Source organism: Mustela erminea, unplaced genomic scaffold (assembly GCF_009829155.1).
Source record: "Mustela erminea isolate mMusErm1 unplaced genomic scaffold, mMusErm1.Pri scaffold_41_arrow_ctg1, whole genome shotgun sequence".
In the NCBI taxonomy this organism is placed as follows: domain Eukaryota; kingdom Metazoa; phylum Chordata; class Mammalia; order Carnivora; family Mustelidae; genus Mustela; species Mustela erminea.
Genome location: NW_022476401.1, coordinates 16,836 through 23,870, shown reverse-complemented (window position 1 = coordinate 23,870; position 7,035 = coordinate 16,836). Strand labels below are relative to the sequence as shown.

The window sequence follows — 7,035 nt, the reverse complement described above, 5'->3', positions numbered from 1 at the left end:
TAGAGCTCTTCCACTCCACTGACTCTTCCGCTCCTGCTGACTATTCTGCTTCCGTGGACTCTTCCTTCTTCTCCCGCCACAGCTCTCCTGCTACGCTGACAGCTTCTCACACCAACCTGTATGGGGTTGGTTGAGCCCCGCTCCTACACAGGTGGCCAATCGGATCTCAATTCACCCTAGTGGATATACGTGCACCCACCAATTGGATGTCTCCACCCAGCCTGCCCCGCCCCTACATCCAGGGTACACAAGCAAGTTCCTCTGGGAGGTCCAGGCCCTTACTTCCCCCATTTCTTTGGAGATTAGTCAAATCCTTGACTTTTCATATAGTTCTATATTATATTGAGCAGATAAGACTAACATTTTATTGCCCAATTATCTTTAGTACAGCAACAATAAACTTACAGTTTTTTAGTCTTAGTTTTAGTCCATGGTCAGCAGGGTCTGTCGGCTGCTCCCATCTCTGGGGGACATCCTTACTCTCGGCTTGTTTGATGTGACCCTCATGAACCCAGGTCCTAATGCCTTCTACTTTTACTGCCAGGAGGGTGGTTATGATAACAGTAAATGAGGCTTCCAGCGAGGTTCCAAGTTCCCCACTTGATAGTGACGTATCCAAATCAAGTCCCTGGGATGTGGTTCCACCACTGTCTCTGTCCCAGTGTGGACATTTTGGATCCCTTTTTCTTATGACAGACTGTAATGCCTGCAGTGATTGGAGTATAGACTGATCAGTCATTTCTGCCAGGGCAACATCCTGTAGCCTAGGACAGAGCGAGGGGGGTTCCTCCCAAACATTATTTCAAATGGGGTCACCTTGTTTAAATAGGGTATACATCGTTCCCTGAGGAGAGAAAAAGGAAGGAGATCCATCCATCCACCGCCAGCATCCAGAATTAACTTTGTCTAGGTCTCTTCAAGAGTCTGGCTCATTCTCTCTCCTTGCCCAGAGCTCTGGGGCCAGTAGACACACTGCAGTTTCCAATTAGTGCCCATGGCCTTGGCCATCTGTAGCACCTTGGTGAATGCTATCAGCTTCGCTTTTCTACTGAGGTCCTGTGTGGCAGGGCTCTTGTCCAGAGTCCTTGCTCAGGAGAAACCATCTCAGCCCCTGCATACCTCTTTCCACTGACCATGTAACTACTACCTTCTATTAACAGAGCCATTTCCACATCCAGGAGGGGAGTGATATCCGGCCTTATTCCCATGACTTGGGTTAGGACTTTCCCACAGTCATGTGGGTGGTCAGCCAGCACCTCTGGTAGCAACGTGGCTGGATTTAGCACCGCCAGGGGCCGGAAGATTACTTTTTTTTTTTCATTCAGGAGGAGGGCCTGATACCACGTCAGTCGGGCATTTGTTATCCACCGGTCTGGTGGAGTCCGGAGAAGGCCCTCGATAATGTGGGTGGTGGTCAATATTAGATTTTGACCCAGAGTCAATTTGCGTGCATCTTTGACCAGGAGGGCCATGGAAGCAATTATGCAGAAGCGAGGGGGGAGCCCAGCTGCTACTGGATCTAGTTTCTTGTTAAGATAGGCCACTGGCCTTCACGAAGGCCCCAGAGTCTGAGTCAAAACTCATTTAGTCAGCCCTGCCTTTCCATCCACATACAAGTGGAAGGTCTTGGTAACATCTGGGATGACCAATACTGGGGCACACAGTAAGGTTCTTTGTAATTCCTGAAAAGCTCGTTCTCCCTCAGCTGTCACACTCTACCATAGTGAGTCCTCCCTTAGCCAGTTTGTTGAGAGGTTGTGCCATCTCCGTGAAGGCGGCATCCACAGCCTGAAGTAGCCCACCACCCCAAGAAACTCCCTCTTGGAGATCAAAGCTTACAGCACCTGGTATTCCCAGGCAGTCCTCCATCCAAGTACTAACCAGTCCCGACCCTGCTTAGCTTCTGAGATCAGACAAGATCGGGCACGTACAGGGTGGTATGACTATAGACAATCATAGGGTTATTACCTGATATTCTCAGAAAAGTGTATGTGACACCCTGTGTAACATGGAACCGTCCTCCCCTTGCTGGGGGAAGCTGAGCTTTCTCATACCCTACTGTTACTTTAATCTGCCCAGGCTTGGTTAGCTACCATATCTCTCTTGTTCATAGTTACATTGGCCCCCGGCCTTCTTGAGACACTGATGCCTTGTTGTCATACCCATTCTGTACAAAGGAGTAGGTAGTGGAAGGTTTCTAAGTGCTTGGAACAGAATGATGATTCAGACAGATGGACATGTCGTTCAAAGATGCAGAGGCTGCAGAGAGCCAGCATATTCAGGAACGTGCCAGCAGCTGCACGTGTATCAATCGGAACAGGTCCCTGGCAGCTTCCAATAGCCAAGATTTGAAGCCTCGACTCCCGAGCTTCTCCCATGGGCCCTTGTGTGACCCATCAAGTCCAGACATCAGAGAAGAGGGACGGGCAGCTCATGAAGCTTCAGAGAGTTTTCTTCGCCTTGGAAGATGGCTTCCTAGACTCAAAGTGGACCCTCAGACTCTCATTTTTCTAGGTCTGAAAGCCAACACAGAGGTGCTGAGGCTCATGGGCATGCACGTTCTAGCATAGGGTATCGGCCACCTGGCCCCAGTGCTGCATCACCCGAAACCACACTGCCCACTCCCCAGGCTGTGCTTCCAGGAGCAGTGACGCTCAGCAAGGGGAGGCTACCCAGCCCTGCTGCCGGCTACTGATCTCAAGTTCCTGACGATCGACGAAGACCCGTGGGCACACCTTTGAGCCTACACACCTCTCATGGGTGCTGAGCAGAGTCCAAATTCATTGCACAGAACTTACCCTGTTCCATATCCCAGATTCTGGGTGGAGGAGTCCAGAGAGAACAGCTGTGGTCTTCTCTGCCATCGGAGCAGGGCTGTCTCTGGATGCTGTCCTGCTCGCGTCCCTCACGGGAACTTAGGAGCGTCTTAGCTAATGTCTGTCCATATAAACCCTCTACCAGGCTACTCTGTGGAATAGATGACCGTTATGCCATATCATGCCCCGCGAGATTCAGGGTGCTGTCCACTCAGACTCCATAGCGGAAGTGGTGGAGCCATAGAGATACATTCACACAGTCAGGCACTCTTCAGATCCAAACTTTTACATATCTCCTACTTTTTACATACAGAGTTGCTTTTCTCATTTCCAAAAGTCTTAATTACACTTAAAAGAATTTTGTACTCTTAGAAATACCTTAACCTCTACTGAAGACTAAATATAAACCAATTGTGAGTTGTTACAACAGAATTCTTTAGATGGCAAATTTATCAATCAGTTAAACACACAACGTGTTCACCAGCAGATTTCAAAAGTACAAACCCAGTTCCAGCAACCAGTGCCCTAACACTTCATCCCATTTGGTTAAGATCTAGATGTCCAACAAATTTAACTCCATTTGTCATTCAAGCAACCCTTCACAGTTTCAGGCTACCAATGACTTTGGAAGCCACTTTAACAATTACTCATTAAAACTTTGAAACAGACAGTTAACCATCAGCCCAGCTATCCCTTCACCAACAGACCTCATGTTCCACCTGGGCCCATTCCACTTCAGATGCCATGCTTTCCCTGCCAGCAAGGGCGAGGGACTAGGCAGCCCACATCGGGCCAGAGAAGGCAAGGAATTCCTCAAAACAACAGAAGTTTCGGCAGCTGCTTGGGAATATTCTTTAAAATCTCTGTCTCGAGGTCGGTTCATCCCACAGTGCCAGTTCTTCTTACCAAAAGTGGCCCACTAGGCACTCATATTTCATGCCTGGCTCCAATAAGCATCAGCATTGAACACCTTAACCCAGCATTCGACTAACTCCAGTTGGCTCGTTATAGCCCTTAACACACGAAATGAGTGAGGGAGAAGCTCCACATCTATTATGAGGAATGGAGAGATGAAAGCCAGTGTCCCCTTACTCTCTGCTTGCCACATTCCTTCAACCATAACAAACAACACAATAGGCAACAAAAAGACACGAACAAACAAACCAACAACCACAATTCTAGCGGCCCTCATCCAGAGCCTGCTGCTGGTGGGGACTTTCTTGGTCCTCTGCAAACACAACAAACCACACAATAGACAACAAAAGAACGAGGCAAAGAGAGCTGCAGACCCAGCCATCCTGCCCCAGTGGGGATTTTCTTTTATCCCCCAACCGCCTAGGGGGACTCAAACCCCTTAACCGTCCAGGGTGACCTAAACCCCTCAACTGGCAGGGGACTCATACCCCTTGACTATCTAGGGAAACTTGAACTCCCCAACCGCCCAGGGAACTCGAACTTGAGTCCCCCAACCATCTAGGGGGACTTGAACCCCCTCAACTGGCGGGGGACTCATACGCCCCAACTGTCCAGGGGACTCGAACTCCCCGACTGCCCAGGTGGAGTCGAACCCCCTGACCAGGGGAACTCTAACCCCCTGTTGATCTATCAGCAGAGGGATGGGGCATCCCCGCGTCCACTCCAGCCTGGGAGAGCATGACTGCGTCCAGCTTCTCCCCAGTGGGCTATACCCTGGAGCTCCAACCAGACAGACAAATAGGATCCTAATACCCAAAATGCCAATACCAAAGATGCCAATAACTCTGATCCCAATACCTCCGGAGGCTTTTCCTAAAAATTCCGATGCTGGCTCAGTTCTCGTCGTTTGATCCCGGATGAGCCACCAATGTTAGGGTCGATGATCAAAGGAACGAGACTGATAGAAAGTGAAGGTCAGCAAAGCTTTATTTCGCGCCAAGCATCAAGAATCAAACTGACCAGTCAGGGCTATCTCTTACGAAAAGGCAATGAAGATGATGTTTACAAGGTCACTCCCAAGAAGGCCACTCCAGACAAAGCTGCTCTAGACGATGCTGCTCCACAGATGAGGCCGCTCCCTGGTCAAAGGCACTCCCAAGAAGAGGCCACTTCAGACAAGGCCACTCCCAGGACGAGACCGCTGCTCGATGAGGTTGCTCCCTGGACAGGGTCGCTCGCAAGAAGTGGCCACTCTGGACAAGGCCACTTCCTGGACGAGGCTGCTCCCGACAACGAAGAGGCAATGATGACATCGATGATGACAAGGAGAACAACCCCGATGAAACAGACTCTACTCCCCACAATGCCATTCTGACAAGGCTGCCACCCAGAGGAGGACACCGCTTCGGACAAGGCCGCTCGTGGCTCGGGGTGGCGAGGCATTTTACAGCGAGGCTGCTGGCGGCTAGGGGCCATTGGCATCTCAGGGCCACTGGCGTCTCAGACCGATGGCGTCTCGAGGCTGCAGGCGTCGGGACCGCTGACAGTTGGACCGCTGGTGTCTCGGAACCACTGGTGGCGTGGGTCCCGCTGGCGGTGAAACTGCCGGAGGCTGCAGCTCGGGGCCGCTGAAGGCAGGGCTGCAGGCAGCTCAGTCCTGCAGGTGACTCGGGGCCACATGAGGCTGGACCACAGGCGGCTGGAGGCTGCAGGCGGCTCACCACCACAGGCGGCTTGGGGCCGCCAGAGGAGGGGCCGCCGGAGGCTCAGAGCTGCTGGCAGCTCGGGGCTGCTGGAGGCTGGACCACAAGTGGCTGGAGGCTGTAGGCCGCTCGGGGCCGCAGGCAGTTGGGGGCCACAGGTGGCTTGGGGCCACTGGAGGCCGGGCTGCCAGAAGCAGGACACCGCCGGCTGGAGGCTGCAGGCGGCTGGAGACTGCCAGCAGAGGGACCGCCGGGGGCGGGACCACTGGCGGTGGTTATAACTCTTACAAGAGCTGTTACAGATCTTCCACTCCGCTGACTCTTCCTTCTGCTGTGGACTCTTCCGCTCCCGCCTACTCTTCCACTCCCGCGGACTCTTCCTTTTGCTCCCACGGCGGACAGCTCTTCTGCTTCCCCTGACAGCCTTGCACACCAACCTTTATGGGGTTGGTTGAGCCCCGCCCCTACATAGGTGGCCAATTGGATCTCAATTCACCCTATTGGATATACGGGCATCCCACCGATTGGACGTCTCCACCCAGCCTGCCCCGCTCCTACATCCGGGGTCCACAAGCAAGTTCCTCTGGGAGGGGCAGGCACTTACACCATGGATTCAGGTTTAGGCAAGTTCAGGAGGTCGCTCAGGCTGGAGTTTGTGTCCATGCGATCCACAAAATGTGGGTGTGGCCTCATGGGGCCATGCAGTTTAGTCCCCCTCGGGTTTTTGCACAAATAATTTGGTCTATTCTGGGGGATGGGTGGTGTCCTGTTTTATATCCCAGGGGCCCCTCATATGGAGGGATTTGAGAGCAGGGTTGCAGGTAGGGATGCCTGGAAACCCAAACTACAATATGGGTTAGGTCCTAGTTGCATGGTAGTCATTATATCCTGGCTCTGGGATGAGCTACCCATGGGGCTGTGTTAAAAATGAGGCTCAGGCAAAGTATCACCATGGGTGTTTGTTTCCAGGGTGGCCTGTAAAGTGGACGTGGCCTCAGGGCTTACAGTTTTCTTCCAACTCTAAGAGTTTTACATAGCTCAAAAAGGCAATGTTTACTTTTGGGGGGCGGTAGGACTTTTGTTTTGTGGGTCAGGTGTCCCTCATATGGAAGGATTCGAGTGGAGGCCCCTGGGTATGAATGCCTGAAATGTCAACCTAGGGTTAGGATTAGGTCCTATGGACATGGCAGGTTCGAACTGGTGGCTCTGGGGACAGCTATTTCAGTGGCTTATTGGAGTATGGAACTCAGATTGTATCAGGCTGCATGATATTGTTCATGGTGGACTATAAAAGTGGGGTGACATCATGGGCCATGCACATTTCCCCTGATCTAGGTGTTTTGTGAAACTCCATAACACACAATTTCCTTCTGGAGGGGATGGAGAGTCCTATGGGGTGGATCCAGAGTTCCCAATCTGGAGGGATTACATTCCAGGACTCAAGGAATGGAATTCTGATAACCAAACCTCAGTGTATGGTTAGGGTGTAGGGCATGAATGACCAATCTGCAGATCCTAAGGTGATCTCCCCAGACTCTGAAGTAGGGTGAGTCCCAGGCATTTGCTCAAACCTTACAAGGTTTTGCGTTCACCTGGGCTGC

The 7,035-nt window shown here is 51.9% G+C and overlaps 1 pseudogene; it reads right to left on the bottom strand.

Moving 5' to 3' along the window:
- Positions 1–1,832: 1,832 nt before the first annotated feature.
- Positions 1,833–1,951, bottom strand: LOC116583988 (annotated as a pseudogene).
- Between the last annotated feature and the right edge of the window lie 5,084 nt (positions 1,952–7,035).